General features: G+C 42.3%; 1 long non-coding RNA gene across 1 annotated transcript; it reads right to left on the bottom strand.

Annotated features, from left to right (window-relative positions):
- Positions 1-1,398: 1,398 nt before the first annotated feature.
- LOC126065571 (uncharacterized) lies at positions 1,399-20,224 on the bottom strand. Its single transcript, XR_007514872.1, has 3 exons — positions 20,163-20,224; positions 5,169-5,214; positions 1,399-1,428 (listed from the first exon to the last, which is right to left on the bottom strand). It is a non-coding gene; the product is annotated as an uncharacterized LOC126065571 (long non-coding RNA).
- Between the last annotated feature and the right edge of the window lie 4,713 nt (positions 20,225-24,937).

The following is a 24,937-nucleotide window of genomic DNA, read 5'->3' as shown; positions in this document are numbered from 1 at the left end:
AGAAAGTGAAGGTCTGAGTGCTGGTCTCTTGGACTCAACATCCATAACTCCATTCCACCTCCAGAGCACCTCCATCCGTGGGAATTCTCTCCATACAGTCAACAGACATCTATTGTGTACCTGCATGCACTGTATTAGAAATGTTTTTAAACAAATGAATTAGACCAGCCCCTATCCCTACAAATCTCAGCTCTGGAGGACAGAAAGAGTAGAAGTGAAGGGGCCTGGCCCACTGCCCCCTCAAGGGCCTCCTCATGGCTTCAGGTGCTCTTCTGTTTGGATGCATCTCACACCTCCATCCTGACTTTGCTCTTTTTTCCCCCAACAGGAATTTTTCTAGGGCCCCCTGAGTGGTGCAAACTGTTAACACCCTAGGCTACTAACTGAAAGGCTGGCAGTTCGAGTTCATCCAGCGGTGTCTTGGAAAAAATGTGTCAAGGAAAAAAGGCAATCTACTTCCAAAAAATTCGCCATTGAAAACCCTATGGAGCACAGTTCTATTCTAACATACGTCACATGGGGTTGCCCTGAGTTGGAATCATCTAGAATGCAACTGGTTTAGAGTTTTTTTTTTTTTAATAATTTTTATTTAAAAAATTCTTAAACGTTTAACATTTAAATAAAGTAAACAAATCGTAATTTGTACAACTTGTAAAATTTTCACGAACATACACTTGTATAGCCAGCACCTGGGTCAAAAGCAAAATATCCCAAGCACCTCCAAACCTCCTCTTGAGCCACTTTCCAGGTGTCATAGTGGTTAAGAGCTTGGCTGCTAACCATAATGTCAGCAGTTCAAATCTACCAGCCAATCCTTGGAAAGCCTATGGGGAAGTTCTATTCTGTCTTATAGAGTCACTATGAGTCAGAAAAAACTATATATGGCACTTAACAACAACCACTAACTGTCCTCTATCATCATAAATTATTTTGCCTGTTCTTGAATGTTACATAAATATGACCCACAGTACGTGTCTGGCTTCTTTCAACATACGTTTGTGAAATCACTCCATTTTGTTGTGTTTAGCAGTAGTTCATTCATTCTCATTGCTGAAAGTATACCATTATGTGAATATACCACAAATCGTTTATCCTTTCCACTGCTGATGGTGGGTAGTTTCCAGTTTTCACTGTTATAAATAGTATTGCTGTGAACACTCTTGTGCATGTCTTCTGGTAAACATATGGATGCATTTGTCTTAAGTATATACCTTGGAGTGGAATTCCTGGGTCCTAAGGTGGTCTCATGGTCAGTTTGGTCAAAAACATTTTCCCAAGTGGTTGTACCAATTGACGCTCCATCCAGCAGGGTATGAGGTGCCAGTTGTTCCACATGCCCCCGTGCTCGGTAATGTTTATCTTTTCCATTTTAGCCATTGTGGTCTTCATTTGTATTTTCCTCATAACTAGTGTCGTAGTCTGGGTTCTCTAAAGGAGCAAAACAAGTGAGGCATATGTATAAATATATAGAGAGAGGGTCACTTCAAGGAAATGGCTCATGCAATTGTGGAGGCCAGCAAGTCGCAAACAACACCCATGGGCATCGAGTTGATTCTGACTCATAAGCCAAAACCCAAACCAAACCCAATGCTGTCGAGTTGCTTCCGACTCACAGCGACCCTATAGGATAGAGTAGAACTGCCCCATTGAGTTTCCAAGAAGCACCTGGTGGATTCGAACTGCCGACCCTTTGGTTAGCAGCCGTAGCACTTAACCATTACGCTACCAGGGTAGCAACCCTATAAGACAGAGTAGGATTTCCAAGGCTGTATTCTTTACAGAAGCAGACTGCCACATCTTTCTCTCAAGGAGTTTGAACCACCAACCTTTCAGTTAGCAGCTGAGCACTTAACCACTGAATCAACAGAGTTTTGATCTGAGGAAAACCTAAACCAAGCCCATTGCCATCAAGTCAATTCCAACTCATAGTGACCCTATAGGACAGAATAGAACTGCCCCATAGAATTTCCAAGGAGTAAGTGGAGGATTCAAGCTGCGGACCTTTTGGTTAGCAGGTAAATGCTTAACTGCTGCGTCGCCAGGGCTCTGATCTAAGAAAAGGAGCCCCCAAATCAGAAAGCAACCCAGTCCTCTGAGAGGGTCCATCCCTAGTTAAGTCACTCCTAGTCATTTTTATTTCTTCCTCCATAATTTTCTGCATCCTCCTCCAAATAATTATGTGTACTTTTATACTTAGATGAAAATACAATTGCCTCTTAAAAAGATGATTCTGAGATTATGTTTATTGCGAAAGCACAACGATCTAGTGTAGAAAGCAGGCATATAAACAACAAACACCACCGTAAGGCTGAAGTATGGGCAAAGCCCTTGATTTATAGTCCCAAATCCTGGGCTTTAATCTGGTCATTCCTACCTTCCTGAACTTGGGCAAATCATTAGATCTTGGTCTTCAGTGTGTTCATTGAACATAATAATCCCATACCACAGGGCAGTTTCAAGGACCGGATGGAATTGGACAGTGACTGAAAATCCACTAGTTCCATGAGATGTTCCTAGATATCCCTTGAAAAAGGGTTCTCTGGTCAAAGCAAAAGATGTTCATTCACTACAGGACTTATCAGAGCCTTTAGAATGCTATTGAGCATGGTAATTCTCCAAGAGGGGGATGTGGTGTCAAGCCTTCTCCATTCTCAGTTGAGCACAGAGAACAGTGAGTGTGTTCCAGAGGATAACACTTCAAGGAAATTGTGAGCAAAGGTGGTGTCATGGATTGAATTGTGTCCCCAAAAATGTGTCAACTCGGTTAGGTCATGATTCCCAGTATTGTGTGATTGTCCACCATTTTGTCATCTCATGTGATTTTTCTGTGTGTTGTAAATCCTACCTCTGTGATGTTAATGGGAGTGCTGGTGGTGTAGTAGTTAAGAACTCAGCTGCTAACCAAAAAGTCAGCAGTTCAAATCTACCAGCTGCTCCTTGGAAACCCTGTGGGGCAGTTCTACTCTGTCCTACAGGATCACCGTGAGTTGGAATTGACGGGAAGGCACACAACAACAATGATATTAATGAGGCAGGATTAGAGATAATTATGTTAATGAGGCAGTACTCAGTTTACAAGATTAGGTTATGTCTTAAATCAATCTCTTTCGAGATATAAAAGAGAGAAGTGAGCAGAGAGACGGGGGACCTCGTACCACCAAGAAAGAAGCACTGGGAGCATAGCGTGTCCTTTGGACACGCGGTCCCTGCACTGAGAAGCTCCTAGACCAGGGGAAGATTGATGACAAGGACCTTCCCCCAGAGCCAACAGAGAGAAAGCCTTCTCCTGAAGCTGGCACCTTGAATTCAGACTTCTAGCTTCCTAGACTGTGACAGAATAAATTTCTGTTTGTTAAAGCCATCCACTTGTGTTATTTCTGTTATAGCAGCACTAGATAACTAAAACAGGTGGTAAAAAAGATTTGCTTATATTTAAAAATAATTCTAGAAAGAAACAAGGCTTATCACTGAGTGCCAAGGCATGGAAGATATCACAGCTTTAGGAGTGTAAGGCCATTCATCCTGAGAGGACAATAGGCGATCCTGCTGACAGCTTCCTGGGGGAAGGACTGTGTCTCACTTGCCATCGTACCCCCAGCCTGCAGCACAGCCCCATGAACACGAGTGAGCCGAGTGCCTAAAACATGGGTTTCGCCAAGTCAATTCCCCGCTCAAGGGCCGAGGCTGCTGTTGCTTTGCTCACCCTCTCCCATCTGTCTTCTTTCACCTCATCCCCACACTGCCTCTCTCTGCACTTAGGCCACACTCTTCTCAACCCTCCCCACCCACTCCCACTTACTGAGACTTTGTCCCCTCCCTACCCTCCACCACCCTACCTTCCCAGACTCTCCAAGACAACTTACCCTTGAGGACCTGCTCAAGGCTTGTCTCTCACCTGAAACTGTCTCCACTGACCAATCCTTCTCTTCTCTGGCTTGTTATTGCACCCAGGGCCTGCTCCACCTGCTCAAGTGCCTGAACATAGAGCTTTATGTTTCTCCAAGCTCACTGGATTTTCAGTCACAGTTAACATGCTCAGCTGCTAACCACAATGTTGGAGGTTTGCATCTACCCAGAGGCATCTTGGAAGAAAGTCCTGGTGGTCTATGTCGGAAAAATCAGCCACTGAAAACCCTATGGAGCACAGTTCTACTCTGACACATGGGCTCTCCATGAATTGGAATCAACCTGACAGCAGCTGGTGAATGAGCTCATTGAGGTCAGGAATCATGTATGTCCCCTTCCAGCATCTAGCCCGGTGATAGGCACAGAGCAGGTAACAAGCCTACTTCCTGATTGGTCACATACAGGGTAAACCTCAGAGATGCCCAGCGGTATCATGGAGAAAAGACTGGCTGTCAGGCCAGGAAGCCCTGTCTTGACTCACAGCTCCACCTCCCACAAGCTGTGTGAATATGGGCAAGTCCTGGAACCTCTTTGAATCTGAGTTTCCTCATCTGTAAAACTGGGTTACTCCTTCCTGGCCTTCCCATTTCAAGAGTTATTATAAGGGGAAAGCACTTAGAAAACTCCAAAGCACTTTACAAATGTTACTAACCGTCAAGATTTTTCTGACATTAATCGGGATGTGGCTTTTTCTCTAGTGTCCAGCTGCTGACAACTAGCCCTGAGTCCAAGACAATGGGGATAAGATCCTCTGCCTTGTACAGTTCCCTGCTCGCCATCCATCAAAGAATCCACCCAACATCTGCTTCATCTCCATGTGCTTGGCCCATTTCCATTCATTTCCCACAAGGTGTGGGGATGACGGATTGCATGGGACAGCCCAGGCTTTCTGACAGGGGTCCAGGGTTGTCAGTAGTCATCTAGATAAGCCTCCTCTGTCATGTGCACAGGCCAAAGACCCAAAAGCAGGGTTTGCCTGGAGTTCCTTATATTGTCAAATTTAGTGGCCTGGGTACTTGAAATGGGACATAAAGTGAAGGGCCCTAAGAAGGCCTGGCTTGGAGCTGAGATGATTTAAACTCAGTTTGGGAATTCGACGATGAGATAATTCTGATGTGAGCAATTTATAACCGGTAGTTAAACATGTTCATTCAAGTGAATCATAAGAAGCCTCTCAAAAATAGTGAGATTTTGGGCCAAACTCATAAAAAGACACTTAGTGGGCTAAACGTAAAGCAAGAACTAGTACCAGAAAAACTCACCTTCCCAAATATGGGCTATGGGATACCAGTCTTCTCAAGGGCACACCTGGAAAAAAAAAAACCCAAAAACATTTTAGATGACTTTGAGGTTGAAGTAAGTCAAAAAGGCTTGGCAAGAAAAGCTATTTCAAAACTTAGGTTGAGTTAATAGAAGCATGGTAAGCAGAAAAATGGAGGTGACAGAGGCCCCTGAACTCTGCAATGATGAAATCACATCTGCTGAACTATGTTCAGTCCTAGGTGCCATTGACTGAAAGATTTTGTCCAAATTAGAGGGTTCCCACAGGGGTGAACAGGTTGATGAAGTGTCCAGAAACCAATCAGGAAAGGGCAGTGTTCAGTCCAAAGAAGAAACCACTTAAAGGGACATGATTTTAGTTTTCAGATATATCAACAGCTATCATGGGGAAATGTGTTAGGTTTTCTCTGAACTATTCTAGAGAGAAAGGCAGACGGTCACTTAACGTACAGAAGCTCTGTTTACAACTGTGCTATCTGGGCCTGGGCGTCCTGTCTGGTGACTGAAAATTCCCCATCACTGCCATGGTTTAGTCAGAGCTTGGACAGAGTAATGCAGAGACACCTTCTACTTCAGGTGGCGGGTTAGACCTGATGACCAAGTCTAAGAGGGCCTTTAGAACTTACAATTGATTTTACTGCCTAGATCGCTCCAGTTGAAGAAGAGAAGAGCATTCCACGTATGCCTTTAATACTAAGAACTAAGAACAGGAAGTATTATATTCAATAAACATAATAAGTAATAATTATAAAGATGTTTCAGCTGAATATTATGCCAGAAAGAGAGAAAAGGAAAAAAGATGAAGAGAAATCAAGAAAGAATATGGAGAAAAAGAAGGCCAAAAGCAGAGAGAGAAAGATGGAGGAAGAGTGAAGGAATCAGACAGAATATGAAGTGACATAGTGTCTTTTTTTTTTTTTTTTCCTTCCTTTTTCTGAAGCATGGCACTTATCCTGGCTAGGGCAAAAGGAAGGTGTTTGTTGTGGCTGTTTTAATTTAGTTTTTATATTTATTAATGATATATATATATGTGTGTTTTGCTTTCTTTTTTACAAATATCCTTTCTTTTTTAAGAGCAGTTTTAGTTTCACAAATAAACTACACAGAAATTACAGAGAGTTTCCATATGCCCCCTCTTAACCTGCACACAGTTTCTCCTGTTATTAACATTTTGCATTGTGGGTACTTTTGCTACGATCGGTGAGCCAATACTGATACCTTATTAACAGAAGTCTATAATTTACATTAAGATTCACTCTTTGTTGTACAGTTCTAAGGGTTTTGACAAATGCATGATGTCATGTGTCCATCATTACAGTACCATGCAAAATAGTTTCACTGTCTTTAAAATGTCCTGTGCCTTGCCTATTCAGCAACACCCATCCCCACCCCCTCTTGAGCCCCTGGCAGCCACTGGTCTTTTTATTGTCTCTATGGTTTTTGCCTTTTCCAGAAGGTCATATAATTGGAATCATACAATATGTAGCTTTTTCAAACTGGCTTCTTTCACTTAGCAACATACATTTAAGCTTCTCCTTTTTGTGGTTTAATAGCTCATTTCTTTTTATCATTGAATACTACTCCATTGTCTGAATGTACCACAGTTTATCCATTCACCTGTTAAAAGACATCTTGGTTGCTTCCAGGTTTTGCCAATTATAAATAAACCTGCTATAAACATTTGTGTACAGGTTTTTGTGTGGACATAAGTTTTCAGTTCGCTAGAAGTGCGACTGCTAGTAAGCCTGTGTTTAGAAATTGTCTTCCAGACTGTCTTCCAAAGTAGCTGTATCCTTTTGCATTCCCACCAGCAATGAATAAAACTTTCTGTTGTTCCACATCCTTGCCAGCATTTGTTGTTGCAGTGTTTTGCATTGTAGCCAGTCTAATAGGTGTGTAAGGAGCCCTGGTGGTGCAGTGGTTAAGTGCTCAGCTGCTAACCGAAAGGACAGCGGTTCAAACCCACCAGCTGCTTCATAGGACAAAAGACCTGACAATCTGCTCCTATAAAGATTACAGCTTAGAAAACCCTATGGGGCATTTCTACTCTGTCCTATAGGGCCACTATGAGACAGAATGGACTCAAAGGCAATGGGTTTTATTTGTAATATGTGTGTAGCAGTATCCCATGGTTTCTTTAATTTGCAATTCGCTAACAACAAGAGCATCTTTTCATATGCTTATTTGCCATCTGATATCTTATTTGATAAGGTGTGTGTTCAGATCTTTTGCCCATTTTGTAATTGGGTTGTTTGTTTTCTTATTGTTTAGTTTTAAGTGTTCTTTGTGTATATTGGATATAAGTCCTTTATCAGATAATGTGTTTTGCAAATATTTTCTCCTCATCTGTGGCTTGTCTTTTCATTCTCTTAACAGTGTCTTTTGCAGATCAGAAGTTGTTAATTTTTATGAAATCCAACTTGTCTTAGGCTGGATTCTCTAGAGTAGCAACACATATGAATATACATAGAGAGGGAGATTTATATCAAGGAAATGGCTCATGCTTGTAGAGGATGGAATGTCCCAAGTCTGTGGGTCAGGATAGAGGGTTCTCCTGATTCACATAACTGCAGGGGCTGATGAACCCAAGATTGGCAGGTCAGAGAGCAGAGTTCTTGCTCACAGGCTGCGAAGATCCGTGAATCCCAAGATCGGCAGGCAAGACCGCAGGTCACCTGCTAGCTCAAGCCCCAAGAACTGGAGGTCAAACGAACAGGACCCAGCTGCAGGATTCACCATAAGCAAAAAGCCCCCAAGCCTTGCCAGACTATCCACTTATATTCAATGCTGGCCACATGCCCAAGGAAACTTCCTTTCAATTGATTGGTTAGTCACAGCAGATCCCATCATGGAGGTGATTACATAATATCAAATTTCATCAGGGTAGTTATCACATCATAAGACTGCCAAACCACTGAGAATAATAGCCCAGCCAAGTTGACACACAAACTTAACCATCACAGAACTTATCAATTTTTTTCTTTTATGACTGTGTAAATACTATTCACAGCCAAGTCATGTGTAATACTTACTTTTACAAGTTTTTTTCCCTTGGCATTAATAATTGTCTTATTTTTTTGTTTGTGTAGTTTTCTACTTATCTGTCATAAATTCTTCTCCAAAGTCCCCCCCCACACACACACACACATTTGCCTCAATACGCTCTCAATGCAGTCGGATACATCAGGTATTCTACTAATGTTATCTTCCTATAGGTATCTCCCCTACGCTTTCTGATTTGCTTCATACTGGACCAATTATTCACCACATCTACTTCATGGCTGTCACCCAGGAATCCCTCATTTAGTCCTGGAATTTCTCTTTGACTGTCTCTTGGGTTGACTCCTCTGCTTTCTTAATAGTTTGCATTCTCTTCCTTAATTTGTTTCCTTGTTTTGGTGGAGCACATTTATGGTGGAATACATTTCTGGAGACTTTGCATGTCTGAAATATATTTTTACTCTCACCCTTGATTGATTGTTTGAGTATAAAATTCTAGGATATGTTTCCCTCCAGATTTTGAAGGTATTCTTCCATTTTTATCTAGCTTTCAGTATTACAAAGCCCTAAGCCATTGTGATCCCTGATCCTTTACATGTCATGTTCTTTTTTTCCTCTTTAGAAGGCTTTTTTTTTTTTTTTTGGCTTATGGGTGTTTCAAAACACTGGGGACAAAGTTTTGAAATTTTACAAAGATTAATGTTAATGTGGATCATTTTTTATTCATTGTCCCAGTCACTGAACGAGACTTTTGAATCCGGAAGCTCAGGTTCTTTGTTTCTGGAAAATTTTCCTGAATTATCCCTCTATGATTTCCTCCTCTTTGTTTTCTCTCTTCTGTTTGTCTCAAACTCTTCTTATCCTGATGTTGGACTTCCTAGACAAGTTCTCCAGTTTTTCTAGATTTTCTCTCCCAGCTTTTATCTTCTCTCTCTCTCTTTTTTTTTTTGGCCCACTTTTAGGGAAATTTACTCAAATTTATCTTTGAAAACTTTTTTAATAAAAAAATTCTGCTGACTTTTTTTTTTAATTTCTGGCACTTCTTGCTTTCCAGTAATTTTTTTTTTCTTGTAGCACTGTCTTCTTGTCTTATGAATGCAATATCTTCTCATATTTCCCTAAGGATATTAAAGATAATTTTTTTTAAGAAATACTTTGTTGTGCTTGCAATTGTCTCTGTCTCCTCTAAATTGGTTATATTCTCTTTATTTTGGTCTCTATCTTTCATGTCAGATCCCCAGGGCTGGGTGATCTTTGGTTGTCCCTTCATATTTAAGAGTGGAGGGCTAAAACAGAAAAATACTAACTGAAAGCTCTATAGACATGTATGGGTCAATTGAGGGTTCAGTGTGGGGTGATCTGAATGAGATGTTTCAGTAGGAATTCTCAGTGTTTTGTCTTTAAGGACTTTTTTCCTTGTTTTCAGATCATCCTCAGCCTTATGTTTGCAGGGTATTTGACACATTTGAATTGTGGTGTTGGCAAAGAATATCGAATATACCATGGAGTTCCAGAAGAGCGAACAAATCTGTCTTGGAGGAAGTACAGCCAGAATTCTCCTTAGAAGCGAGGATGGTGAGATATTATCTTGCTTATTTTGGACATGTTATCAGGAGGGATCAATCCCTGGAAAAGGACATCATGCTTGGTAAAGTTGATGGTTGGTGAAAAACAGGAAGACACTCAATGAGATGGATTGACACAATGGCTGCAACAATGGTTTCGAACATACATACTATTGTGAGGATGGCACAGGACTGAGCAGTGTTTCATTCTGTTATTCATAGGGTTGCTATGTGTTAGAACCGACTTGACAGCACCTAACAACAACCACAACAAGACTGGTTGTCACTGTTCTAGGAACTGAAGGGGGAAGAGGACTGGCAAGGGGGTCTCAGCATCCAGTCTGTGCACTTAATAAACTTGTTTTCAGTTTGATATCTGTGCTTTCCACCAGGCTCAATGCCCCTCAGTTTAGACACCTTGCAGAGACTATCTACAGTTGTCTGTTGAGGTAGGCCAGGAAGAGTTGCCCAGGTGTATGGAGTCAGTAAGGCTGTGTAAGAGTCAAACTGCTTCATAAATAGGCTCTCAAACAATCATTCAGTTTTCAGCCCTACCTTTATTCCACTTCAAAAGGTACTAGATGCTGCCAGTTTCTGAGTCTTTGGGGAGTTTTATGGTGTGTTCTAGTCCCTATTGATATGCAACAAACCATTCCAAAACCTAGTGGCATGAAACAAAATGATTTTATTATGTCTATGGATTCTATGGGTTAGAAATTTGGATAGGCTGGAACAAGGATAATTTGTTTCTACTCCACAATGTCTGGTGCCTCTACAACGTCTAGTGACTCAAGTGGCTGAAGATTAGAACAGCTGGGGCTGGAGGATATCCTTCCAAGATGGCTTCTTCACTCACTCATCTGGCACTTGGGCTGGGATGACTTGAAGGCTGGGCTCAGCTGGGACTACCTACTAGATCAAACACAGATGGCCTCTCCTTGTAGCTTGTGTTTCTCCCAACGTGATGGCTGAGTTCTGAGAGAGAGCATCCTGAGAGTAAGCACTCTGATAGAGCCAGGCAGAAGCTGCGTGGCCTTTTATGAACTAGCTTTGGAAGTCATTTAGCATCGTTTCTGATATACTCTATTGACTGAAAAAAATCACAAGCCCTCTGAGATGCAAAGGAAGAAGACATGGATGTTATATCTTACGGGAATAAGTGTCGAAGAATTTGGGGATGATGTTTTAAAACTTCCACATGGTACAAATTAGTTTGCTTCTCAGCCTTTCTGCTTTACCCACTCCCAATTTAGGATTTAATTTTCTTGAGCCTGTCGAGTCAGTTACCACTCATTTCTCTGCTTTTTAGCTTTTAGAGTTTTGCTGCTGCTGTCTCATCTCCTCTCCATTCTCTTTTACTGGGTATAAAAATGGCGTGGGAGTGGAGTCTGAGCTCCTCTCTCTTCACAAGGGGGGGAAGGAGAATCAAGATCAACAGCCCAAGACTGATTTCTATGAGGCAGAGGTTAGACATGCCTCCTCTCTGTGCCATCTTTACCAATTTTGACACCAACCGTCCCTCCCATGGCATTCTCTACGTTTCTGCTGGGCTCAATAATTCATTGCAGTGGCCACACAGAACTCACAGACAATATGATTATGGAGTTTTAAGGAAGTAACATGTTACAATTGAGGCTCAGGAATACTCAGGGTACAGTTCTTCCATCAGGACAACCTCTTTTCAGCTGTGCTTTCAGGCATACCTCTCTGGCCCTAGGCCTCTGCCCTGCTCAGACGAGTGTTATAAAGTTGTTTTAGTCTCTGCCAATAAGTGCTCACAGGTACCCCACTCCACTAGTAAGCCTTGGCCCAAGGTTTTCTTGCTCCATGGGCTGGGAAGCCCGCTGCATGGTCTCCTGCCAGTCTCTCCTGCCACTGCTTCTTGCTGTCTTCACGGTTATAGCTTGTTCTCCGTCTTCTGGGTCCAGGAGCTTCTCAACGCAGGGATCCCACGTCCAAAGGACATGCTCTCCCCTCCTGGCTGTCCTTCCTTGGTGGTGGTGGGATCCCCTCTCTGCTCTGGAATTGGCTCTGTTTTAAGGCAAAACTGACCCATCCCTTTAGTGGACCACGATTGCCTTATTTACACAGTCCCACCCATTGGGTGGGAGTTCCAAGACTGTGGCTAGAAAGGCCATACAAAACCAACCCATCGCACTGCACCGGGTTTATATCCTTAAAAAATTTTACTGTTGTTTTAGTGGGATTTTAAAGGTAGAGAAGCTAGATGTTTGTATTCAATCTATCATATTTAACCAAAAGTCCCGTTTATTTCTTTAATTAAAAATTTTCTGCACATAGAATTTCATGCTAATTCAATTTATAAATGTGATTGTATCATCCGCGAATGTTTTTAGCCAATGTTTATATATATAAAGCATATAGCTTTATATTTAGACCCTTCACCATCCTGGTCACCCTCCCCTGGACAGAATATTCTTTCTCAAAGAACCTGTTAAAATGGACCCCCCCTCACACACACACATTGAACCCAGGTCTGCAGGTATATAGGACGGTAAAACAATTACTTTCTTGTTGTAGATGCAATTCTTCACTGTTGCAGCCTGAGACCAAATCGCCCTTCTCGACTTCTCCTCTACATGGTGATTATCTCTGGACCTAAGTCACTCAAGCCACCTTTACACACAGGTGCTATTAAACCAGGTGTTCTCCATCTTGTTCTTGTGTACTATGAGTGGTGCACTTTACTTTTATCCCTAGTTATATTCCATCTTGCTAGCTTCAGTTCATCATTCCAGCCTGTTGAGATCTTTTGAATTTTGATTCTTCTCCCATAGTATTCGCTAATCCTAGCTTTGTGTCATTACAAATGTTATAAGCCTACCCGCTACAATCAAGTCATTGATAATATGCTGAAAAACTCAGGACTCTGGGCCACTCCACCAGCTCTCTGTCCCCAGGATGATGCTGATCTAATAGGCATCTATGCCTGGATCTTGGCAATTCAGCCCATATTTCTCCATCATGACCATAGAAATGTCATGAGTGTTTTTGCTAAAATTCACATTTTTTTTTATGTCTATGGAAATCCCCACCTGCTAATCCTCTGGGCGAACATTTATTCAAGGTGAGTCAGTGGGTATTCTCAGAGAAGTCCTGCCTCAGTGCTCATGAAGCAAGAAAGTGTCAGAATAATCTGGCCATGATTTCTATGGACCACTCCTGTGATTCTGCCCCGCTCATGAACATGGGAAGCTCCACTGGGGAGGTGGCAGAGATGCAGTGTACAGGGAACGGCCAACACAGAATTGTATCTCTATTACCTCTGAAATTCAGTGTGCTCCCTATACAGTGTGTACACATGTATGTGTATGCTTCTCAGGGAAAATCCATTTCTAAATCAATAGTTTTCCCAATTCTCCAATTCCCACTGAAACTTATAAAATCTCAAATTCAAGTTAAAGGCAGTAAATTAGAATGAAGACCTGCTGGGATTAAGCTTCTGTTCCTTAAGAACCATGGAGATAATGGGCTATTTTAGCACGGGTGCTGTAGGCCATGTTTCACCTTCCCTGGAGAGGGTACATTTGTCAACATCCCCAGAATGCATTGGCTTTCTTCCACCAACATGGCACCATGCCCTCACAGATGGCCTGCATCCGCCAAGATCTTAGCACGTGTATGAAACAGGCTAGTGAATCTTATTATCTTTCTCTGGAAACTCTTTTAGTCCCGTGAATTGGGGTGGGGGGAGCTGCTGAGGACCCAGACTAAAGGCAGACAGCCACATCTCAGCTGGAGCCAGGGGCTGAGCCAGGAAAACTGCTCTTGAGCAATAACAACCCTTCCGCCCTGGTGTCTCCATATCCCCACATGTTTCCAGATGAAACCAGGGCACCAGCAGGCATCATAGCCAGTGTGAGCATAGTTGGTTCTCCATTTGGTCACAAAGTTCTCACTCCTTGGGTCACTGCCTACAGCAGGATGAAAGAAAAAAGCTCCTCCAGCCTCATCTCCTCAACATCCCTCACATATCCAGCATCCCCGGCATGCACATCTCTTGGATCAGAAAGAGGGAGATTCATGAAGATGGATTCTAAGGTACCTTCCTACTCTTCCTTTCTCTGGCTGTGGGCTTTTGATTGAAGGGTCCCTGGGGTCAAGGCCTATTTTCTTGTTTTCTGAAGGCGGGCATGTGGAGGGTCCGTTCCACGGCACACTGCATCTTCAGACCAGGCAGCAGTATCTCAGGAGACCACATGCATATTCCTGACATACTGTAGCCCCAGTATCCAGATGCTGACATGCCAAGTCCACCCCCTTGGCCTCTCTGAACCTTTGAAGCTTCCCAAGCCCCTTCAGTGCTAACATTCCAGTGTTCAGTTAGGCACACTAAATATGCAGTCTCACGTTACTAGAAAAGCTTGGCACACAGTCAACGTACTGCAAGGTCTCTCCAAAGCCTCCCTTTCCAGGCACCAGGCTGTCTTTGTCCCTAATCCTTTCTGATGAAGTAGTGAGAGCGCTGCTCTGGGAGTCAGGGGACCTGTCATTACTGGTTGTTGGTGGAGTATTGAATGCTTCAAGTATACAGCAATTCTATTAAGAATTTCCTATTTCTTCTCATGGAAAGGAACTTTTGTGGGGATGCAAGAGTTAAAGAAATAAACCTAAATACAAGGGTTTGCTTTGTAACCCCAGGGAAGCCACTTGTTATAAATCCAGGAGGCCCCACTCACGTTGTGTTGTTGTTAGTTGCCATTGAGTCAGTTCTGACTCATGGCAACCTCACGTGTTACAGAGTAGAATTATTCCGTAGGATTTTCTTGGCTGTAACCTTGCTAGGACTTCCAGCACAATGTTAAATAGGAGTGGTGATAAGGCATCCGTGTCTTGTTCCTGTTCTCAAGGGGAACGTTTTCAGCTTCTCTCCTGATGTTGGTTGTTGGTTTTTGTATAGGTGCCCTTTATTATGTTGAGGAATTTCCCTTCCATATCTATTTTGTTGAGAATTTGTATCAGGAGTGGGTGTTGGACTTTGTCGAATGCCTTTTCTGTGTCAATTGAGATGATCACATGATTTTTCTTTTTTTATTTATGTGGTGGATTACTTTGATTGATTTTCTAATGTTGAATCATCTTTGCATACCTGGTATGAATCCTACTTGGTCGTGTGTATTATCCTTTTGGTATGATGCTGAATTCTATTGGCTAGAATTTTGTTGAGAATTTTTGCATTTATATTTCTGAGAGATATTGGTTTGTAATTTTCTTTTTCTTTTTTTTTTTTGCAGTGCCTTTGCCTGGTTTTAGTATCAGGGTTATGCTGGCTTCACAGAATAAATTCAGACATATTCCTTCCTTTTCTATGTTCTGAAATAGTTTGAGTAGTACTGGTGTAGGCTCTTCTTTGAATGTTTGGTAGAATTCTCCAGTAAAGCCATCTGGGCCAGGGACTTTATTTTTGTTGGGAATTTTTTAAATTACTTTTTTGATCTCTTCTCTTGTTATGGGTCTATTCAGATTTTCAACATCATTTTGTGTTAGTTTGGGTAGGTAGTATGTTTCTAGAAATTTGTCCATTTCCTCTAGGCTTTCAAATTTGTTGGAGTAGAGTTTTTCATAATACTTTGTTACGATTGGCTGTAATCTTAATGGAAGCAGATCGCCAGATCTTTTCTTCCAAGGTACAGCTGGGTGGGTTTGAGCCACCAACCTTTAGGTTAGCAGTTGAGTGCAGACCATTTGCACCACCCAGGGACCTACTTATATTGCACTGTCTGTGAATTGCACCCCCTGGAGTTGTGCAGTGCTGCTACCCTGCTATTTCCTCTTATATCTTCATCCAGTTCCATTGTCATTTGGGATATAATTCTCTACTACTTTGACAAGCTTCAAGTTAGTTTCTTAAAATATGAAAGACAGAAGGAAACTTTGAGTTTAATGAGTTTAGCAAAACTAACCCCTCATTTTGGAGATGAGGAGGTTATGGCCCAAAAAGGGGAAGGGGCTTGCCCAGGCATTGTAGGCAAAGACAGGACTAGAACCAGGGCTCTTGACTTCCTCTTTACTTTTGCTACCCATAGCGTAGCAGACGAACAGTATTAGCAGCATGTGGATGCCTGTCAGAAATGCAGAATCTCCCACTACAACTCCAGACATTCTGCATCAAAATCTGCCTTTTAACAAGATCCACCAGTGATTGCATGCACATTCCAGTTCTGGAAACACTGATCTTCACCATACCAATGAAGAAATAATATCCAGTTGCCATCCAGTCAATTCTGACTCATGGCAGCCCCATGTGTGTCAGACTAGAACTGCACTCCATACGGTTTTCAATGGCTGATTTTTTGGAGGCAGATCTTCAGGCCTTTCTTCCGAGGCGTCTCTGGGTGGACTTGAGTTGCCAACCTTTTGGTTAGCAGCCAAACAAGATAACCATTTACAACATCCACCTAGGGACATAGAAAGCTTTAAATGTGCTTATGTTTTCCATGGAAACCCTGGTGGCATAGTGGTTAAGAGCTATGGCTGCTAATCAAGAGGTTGGCAGTTCGAATCCACCAGGCGCTCCTATGGGGCAGTTCTACTATGCCTGATTGGGTCGCTATGATTCAGAATCAACTCGACGGCACTGGGCTTTTTGTTTGTTTGTTGGTATGCTTTCAGGATAATCCAAATTTTCCCCAATCTGAAAGGAAAAGTATCTTCGATTGAGCATATTGTATACATATGCAGGAGTGGACAGGGATAAGGTAAGTTTCATTTTCAGAATCTACTCTACTGACAAACCTTAACCTTCCAGGGAGGTGAGCTTGTGGCGGAGAAACATGGGACATGTATGTACAGGCCCAGTGAGGTGTGAATCTCAAACCCTTCTCGTTCTCTTACTTACATACTTCTTTGTTTTAAATCTTGCTTGATCGAACAAAGGCACAATCTGTTCATTCTCCTCACCCTCTTGTTGTCAAGAAATATGATCCTTTGCAGTTGAGGGGGAGACAAAAGGTTATGGACTAAATTGTGTCCCCCCAAAATACGTGTTGGAATCCTAACCCCTATACCTGTAGATGTAATCCCATTTGGAAATAGGGTTTTCTTGGAATAGGGTTAATGAGGTCATACCAGTGTAGAGTGTGTCCCAACCCTAATCACTTCTGAGTAATATAAAGAACAGGTTAGAGTCAGATATGCACACACAAGGGAAAGGCAGAAGCCATGTGAGGATCACCAAGGAACCACAGGACACCCAGGGCTACTGACAAAGAAGGAATCAACAAAGTCATGACCCTGATTTGGTCTTTCAGCCTTCAGAACTGTGAGAAAATAAATTTCTGTTCTTCAAAGCCACCTACTTGTGATATTTCTGTTACAGAAGCTCTAGGAAACTAAGACAACTAAGAAGAGTGAAGGGCCTTGGACTTGAACACTAAGTGGAGCCTGTGGCTCAGTTCAGCTTGCTTTTACCCAAAGTCACAGCTCTGCCAGAGGAGGCTGCAGCTCCCCCTGAAAGCCAGCTCCCTCTCCCCTCCAACCCCCAGAACTCTTTGTACCCCTCTTTAGGTTTTGCTTTGTTTTATGGATTTCATCCCCTCATTCCTGCTAAATTGTAAGCTTCTTGAGGAGGGACTGCTTCTTGGGTAATGCTTCTCCCTCCAGATTTAGCAGAGAGGAGGTGCTACTATGTACTGGGACAGAGTCGAGGTGGAAATGTCCAGAGTGGGGAGTGTGGAAGCAGCCACCCTCCCAGAAGTGCATGGGGCCTTGTCAGGTCTGCCCTGGGACTGACTTGGTTCTGGGAACACTGGCCCCTAAATATGCACAATGAACCACATTCTAACTTAGGAATAACCCCATCTCAGGGTCACCTGTTACATCCCATTTTTGTGAAGAACAGCATTTTCTAGGCTCCGAATGGAAAGGCTTCTTTTATTTTGTTATAAACAAGAGCTAGAAGGAGGTAAGCGTTTGTGGACAAAATGTAAATAGTTTTCTCCCCACTGGAAAAGAATCTGCAATATATCTCATTTTCTTATGGTCAAGGTCTTTATCAGCATATTTTACATCAGGGAGTGTACTGCTCCTTTTTCCAGACATAATTAGGTTTCCTTTATACTCGGAGAACCTACAGCCTAGGGTCTGATTTGGTCTGTTGTGTATCGGCCCACTGCCAACATTTCCAAAACTCTATGCCAAGGAGAGCAGCACTTTTAACACTTAAAAAATATAGCATTTCAAGTGCATGCAATCTCTTATGTGTATGCCTGTCATTCAAATATGTGGGTCATATTTGTACTGCTTTAGTTATTATTCTATTTCATGATTCTATCTTATCACTTTGTATGACCCTCCTTCGTTTTTTTTTTTTTTAATAAGTGGTCCATGTTAGTCAAAAACTCCCTGTCCCTGTCATCGGCACTCAGCTCTTTGCCCATCTGGCACTATTGGACAGCTAATTCATGGCCCCTCCTTAAGCATCTATTTTGAGAGACCAGGTGTGATTTGAAGGTAATGGAATCAGACCTGAAATTCTGAAATTTCCTCCTTCTCCTCCCAATGTCCCCGAATGGGGCAGTCTGCTCAGAGACTTAGCACTGATTTCTCCTAGAGAGGGATGAGCTCACACTCCCAGCCCTAAGAGAATGCCTGTCGTTGAGAGGGTGGAAGCCCTCATCCACACATACAGACCAAAAAGAGCATTCTTCCTGTCTACCCTGTGGTGGCTGGGTCCCATCTCCATCACCTCTCTCTTCTATCCTGGCCTCCCTGCCCCAGTCAATGTCACTCCAGAACCAGAAACCACACCATTTATTTGAACAGAGAATTTAAAATAAAGATTTGCTAACTATGTATAGCACGTGGTGCAATAGTTAAGCAATTGCTCAGCTACTAACCAGAATGTTGGTGATTCAAACCCACCCAGTGGTTCCACAGGAAAAAAGCCTGGTGATCTTCTCCCATAAAGATTAAAAAAAACAAAAAAGTTTTTTTTTTTTATTTTTTTATTACAGCCTAGAAAACCCTCTGGAACAGCTCAACTCTGTCACATGGGGTCACTTTGAGTTGAAATTGACTTGAGGGCACCCAACAGCAACTAGGTATAAGGTTGCTGACTAGGTAAATGGCCTCTCCTTTTCCCCTTTGCCTCTGTGTCAGCTCTAATCTCTGAGACAGCCAACTCAAAGCCTGGCCTCTCCATCACTTTCTGGAAATTACTCTAAAGTTAATCATTGAAACTCTAAGGATAGATTTTTATCCAGGGAAACCTTAGTGCTGGATTAAGGGATCTTTAAGGAAATATGCCAGTTGGGTGTTTCTCTTTTGTTACCCCCTTCCTTTCTCCTGGAGCCCTGGTGGTGCAGTGATTAAGAGCTCGACTGCTAACCAAAAGGTTGGCAGTGTGAATCCACCAGCCACTCCTTGAAAATCCTATGGGGCATTTCTACTCTCTCTTATAGGGTCACTATGAGTCAGAATTGACTCGATGGCAATGGGTTTTTTCCTTTCTTCTGTTTTTCCATTCTCCTGCTTTATGCCCCGCCCCTCCCAATACGCACAGCTCTTCCTTCTCTCATGACCTAAAAGATTACGCTCAGTGATGGGGACACTTAAGATCTCACAATTTTCGATGTTGTGAAAATTCTAACTGCACGTTCTTAGTACATGCATACACTCTGCTGATTGCATGTTTTAGGATGATGAATCAAGGGTCTTCAAAGCATAGAACCCAGAGGAGAACTCCTTCTGCCCTACCAGAAAACAGTGATTTTAAAAAATATTAGACACCTGAGTTCTACTCTCAGAGATTCTGATTAGATTGAAGTATTGACCTGCTTCAGCACAGGGATTTTACAGAGTGCCCAGGTGATTCGAAAGTGTAACCAAGGTTGAGAACTACACCCTAAAGTACACCCAAAACGGAAGGTGTGAAGAGATAAACCCAAATCCACTGCCGAGCAGACTCCAACCCCTGGCGGCCCCATGTGTTACAGGGTAGGTCTGGGTTCCGGAAGGTTTTCTTGGCTGTTTTTTTTTTTTTTTTTTTTAATCTTTACAGAAGTAGATCACCAGGGCTTTCTTCTGCAGCACCACTGGGTGGGTCCAAACCTCTGACCTCTAGGGTAGCAGTCGGACGTAGACTGTGCCACCCAGGAAGCCTGAAATGTACAGAAGTGCTAGTGCCTAAACACAAACCTTTACTGCTGTCAATTACTGCTCTCTACTTTGGGCTCCACCCAGTCTCTTGGGTTTGAGCCAGGATGTTTGACTCCCCCTGAACTCTCAGTTGTGAGTAGTTTCAGAGTTTCAACAGTTCTACCAGGCTTTGGTTTTTTCTTTCATCTACTACAAATTTTAATTTCCCTAATGACAATGAGATCTATTACCTTGGGCTTTAGCAGCAGTCATCAGCTTTCTTCCTACCAGCTGTGTAGAGTTTTTGCTTACCTTCCCGCCCGAACCAAAATCTGTCTTTTCCTTCACAGTGATGCCAGAAGAAGAAGATCGTGGTCACACAGCATGTCCCCTTCCAGCAGCAGGTTCGTGTCTCTTCCACCGGAAAAAAAAAAAAATGAATGAACTTTTATGAAGAATATACAGCAAAATTTTAAAATAGATACTCAAAGTTATTGTTATCATAGAAGATATTTAGAACATAGTCCTGCCCAGATTTCATGCATCATTATCAATCTTCTTTTTGTCCCTAATCAGATTAAGTTGTGTGGCTGGGAGAGTGAGGAGTATGCTAGGTTATGGCATGGTATTTAGAAAGAAGAAAATAAACCAGCATAAATTCATACTATTCTGGGTAATCTAATTGGAATGGGAGGACATGGAAAAGAAACAAAAGAAGAGCCAAGGTCAGATGATAACACTAATTGCAGGTAGTATAAATGTTTACCAGGGAAGAGTGGCCTCTTTTTTAAATGGCCTCATTGACAATGTTCACACAGAAATGCTGATGTGGTTGTGTTTTGATAATATAATAGCATCTGACTTATCCATCATTGTTAGGAGTCCGTGGGTACTGCAGACTGTTGACACGCTAGGCTGCTAACCAAAAGCCTGGCAGTATGAGTCTACCTAGAGATGCCTCAGAAGAAAGGCCTGGTGAAGTACTTTAGAAAAACAAACCACTGGAAACACAATGGAGCTCACAGTTGTACCCTGACACACATGGGGTCGCCATGAGTTGGAATCAACTCAATGATTTTTTTGTTGTTGTTGCTGTTGTTAGATAATGAAGTGTTCCACAAACAAAAAACTTCCTTAAGTCATTTAGCACTGAACAATTTTTATTATTACAATTTGGGTGGTATGCATTCAAAAATTATCATTTTGCTGCTTTTTTAAAATAGAACTTATCAGAAATAATTCAATATTTTTAATGAGTCAGACTCACCATTTATGATTATTGTAATATAATTGTAAGGAGGCCTGGTGATGCAATAGTTAAGTACTCAACTGCTAACTGCAAGGTTGGCAGTTCAAACCCACACAGTGGCTCCACAGGAGAAAGACCTGGTTACTGCTCCCGTAAAGATTATAGCCTAGAAAATCCTATAGAGCAGTTCTACTCCATCACATTGGGTCACTATGAGTTGAAATCCACTCGATGGCAACTAACAACAACAGCAATATAATTGTGGCATAATAAATATGGCATCTTCCGAGGGAGAGGCCTGGGGATCAGAAAGAATCTCCCTGAAATTGGCCAAGACAGAGCCAATCTCAATTCTAGTGGTGGCTCTAGTAATATAAGTCTGGTACAGAAAGGAGTGGAGTCCCTCAGTAATGTAAACAGTGAACATTCTCAGCTGTTAACCAAAAGGTTGGAGGTTTGAGTCCATCCAGAGGTTCCTTGGAAGAAAACCCTGGCTATCTACTTCAGAAAAATCAGCCACTGAAAACCCTGTGGAGCAGAGTTCTACTCTGACACAACTTGACTCGACAGCAACTGGTTTGGTTTACAGGAAGGAGCAGGAGCTCCTTAGTACAATCATACCAAGAAAGACGGTTCAAGAGTACGCTTTCCTCATAGAAGACAAGATGATGTTGTGTTCTAAAATAATAATAATAATACTTGTTAGAGAGCTGTGCTTGCTCACAAATAACTTGCAAGACTACATTCTTACTGATAGAGAGGCTGAAGTCATGGAGTTAGGATCCTTTTCTGCTCACTTCAGAGTTGACCGGTCTAGGCAGAGGAGGGTCTCCAGCAACTTCTGGCCAAAGCTTGAGTTCTGAAGTTCTCCACTGAGAGGTAGAAAGAGGCAGAGTTCACAAAAGAGGGAGTGTAGGGTCTTCCGGAAGTGGGGACTGGAAAGGGGCTGTGGGAGAAACGCTGTAAGGAGGAGACAGACAGAGGTGTGGAGAGACGGGACCTCTGAAGATCTAACCCTGCAAGGTTTCTCTGCTTAGTTACCAAGGCTATGGCTCTTGATCCTCCCACAGCTGTGTTCTGCAGGATCCACTTAGGCTTTCAGTAGTTCAGCCAGTCTGCAGAGGCCAGGAAAGGTTGAAAAGGGAAGGCATCTGCCCCCTGACAGCCATGGGCTGAAATGGAGCTAAGGGTCATCCATCTTCTCTACCCCTCTCCGCCCATATTTTAAACGTCTTTGGCAGTGCTACCCCTAATCACTGGCAGTTATGGACAGACTATATTCCAGAACTAAAAGACTGGGAGACTTATTCCTGATTCTCCTCAACCTCCCTGCCCCAGACATTCACCACCGTAGACTAGTAAGGATCACCTTGCAGGGCAGGATGGAGGAAGAACCTGCTTCTACACAAGGTTAGACTTTTACCTGTTTGCAGTTTCTAGTCTCCTCCCTCATTGTCAAGCTGTGAGCAGTAAATTTCTACTTAAAGTTAAGAAAACTTAAAAAGTATTGGTGGCTCTTATGTGGTTTTTTAGCAAAGAAGAGACATTAGACAAACCCAAACTATTAAAAAAGCTGGGCCATATTTCTCAAAAAGATCTGCGCTGTTAAAGACAAAGGCTGAGGAACTGTTCCAGATTAAAGGAATCAAAAAAACATGACAACTAAATGCATTACATAGGCTGGGAGGATACTGTACTAAACAAAGGTTGCTATACAGATTATAGAATATAAAAGAGCCCTGGTGGTTAAGTGCTTGGCTGCTAACAGAAAGGTTGGAAATTTGAGCCCATCAGCTGCTCTGCAGAAGAAAAGACCTGGGGATCTGCTTCTGTAAAGATTACAGCCTTGGAAACCCTTTGAGGCTGTTCTAGTCTATCCTGTAGGGTCACTATGAGTTGGACAGCAATAGGTTTATGTAGAATATAATTGGGACGATTGGTAAAGTTTGAATGTGTACTGTAGTTAAGATGATTGCCTTAGTTATCTAGACGTGCCATAACAGAAATACCACAAGTGAATGGCTTTAACAAAGAGAAATTTATTTTCTCACAGTCTAGTGGGAAAGTGGGTTACAAGTCTAAATTCAGGGTGTCAGCTCCAGGGGAAGGCTTTCTCTCTCTGTCGGCTCTGGAGGAAGGTCCTTGTCCTCAATCTTCCCATGGTCAAGGAGCTTCTCAGGTGCAGAGACCCCAGGCCCAAAGGATGCACTTGCTCCTGGTACTGCTTTCTTGGTGTTATGAGGTCCCCCAACTCTCTGCTTGCTTCCCTTTTCTTTTATCTCTTGAGAGATGAAAGGTGGTGCAGACCACACCCCAGGGAAAATCCCTTTACTTTGGATCAGGGATGTGGCCTGAGCAAGAGTGTTACATCCCACCCTAATTCTTTTAACCACAGGCAGAGATTATGATTTATAACACATAGGAAAATCACAAAAAGGTGGATAACCACACATGGCCTAACCAAGTTGACATGTATTTTTGGTGGACACAATTCAAACCACACAATTCAATCCATTACAATGATAATATTGTATCAATGTTAAATTTTCTGAATTCGATAATTATAGTGGGTTTACATGAGAGAATGTGCTTGTTCTTGTGGAATACACTAAAATATTAAGGGGTAATGGGACATTAATGAAGAAAATAAACAAAGAAAATATTGAAGTTGTCAAGGATTTCATTTTACCTGGATTCACAATCAACGCCCATGGAAGCAGCAGTCAAGAAATCAAGCAACTTATTGCATTGGGCAAATCTGTAGCAAAAGGTCTCTTTAAAGTGTTAAAAAGCAAAGATGTCATTTTGAGGACTAAGGTGCACCTGACCCAAAACATGGTATTTTCAATCACCTCCACTATACAATGGACAATGAATAAGGAAGAAAGAATTGATACCTTTGAATCATGGTGTTGGCAAAGAATATTGAATATACCATGGACCGCCTGTAGAACAAACAAATCTGTCTTGGAAAAAGTCCAGCCAGAATGCTCCTTAGAAACGAGGATGGTAAGGCTATGTCTCACATAATTTGGACATGTTATCAAGAGGAATGAGTCCCTGGAGAAGGACATTATGCTTGGTAAAGTAGAAGGTCAGCGAAAAAGAGGGAGACCCTCAATGAAATGGATTGACACGGTGGCTGCAACAATGGGCTCAAACATAGCAATGATCATGAGCATGGTGCAGGACTGGGCAATGTTTAGTTCTGTTGTGCATAGGGTTGCTGTGAGTCAGAACCAACTCAACGGCACCTAACAATAACAACATCAATACATTAGAATATTGTGCAGTTAATAATAAAAAAAAAAAAAATTTTTTTTAATTTAAAGTTGTGTTTTCAAAAACTATTGTTTTCATGGGCACACCCCTGCCCACCCTGCAGTCTCCTACATCTTCTCTTTCTGTCTCATCCAAAATTGAGGCCTTCTCTGAACTTGTCTTTCTGTCTCTGGTGGTAGCACTCTGCCTAACTCTATCCTGACTTCCCTTTCCTTGGGAGGTGGACCTGCAGTGACTTAGAAGCTATAATTGAAGCCCTTGGGGTAGACTGAAGAATAAAATCAAGACTTTCACTTCCCTTAGTAACCTCCTGAACCAGCAGCCCTTGTTCCTGATTCTATTCTTGGTTTTTTAGCTTTTCCCTCCTTTTTTTTTTTTTTTTTTGCATCATTTCTCACTGTCTTTCCTGGATTCATGTCAGCATCAGCCTGAAGCCTCTTACCAAGCTGAAGACGCTGCCTCTGCTTCTCTGCTTCTCTCCATGTGTTCCACTGAGGCAGTGTAAGTACCCTCTTGACACACAGCTCTTTGTTGCGTTCTTTAGGCGGTTAACAAT

The sequence above is a fragment of the Elephas maximus genome, chromosome 22, assembly GCF_024166365.1.
Source record: "Elephas maximus indicus isolate mEleMax1 chromosome 22, mEleMax1 primary haplotype, whole genome shotgun sequence".
NCBI lineage: Eukaryota > Metazoa > Chordata > Mammalia > Proboscidea > Elephantidae > Elephas > Elephas maximus.
This window is presented reverse-complemented; position numbering and strand designations above follow the sequence as displayed.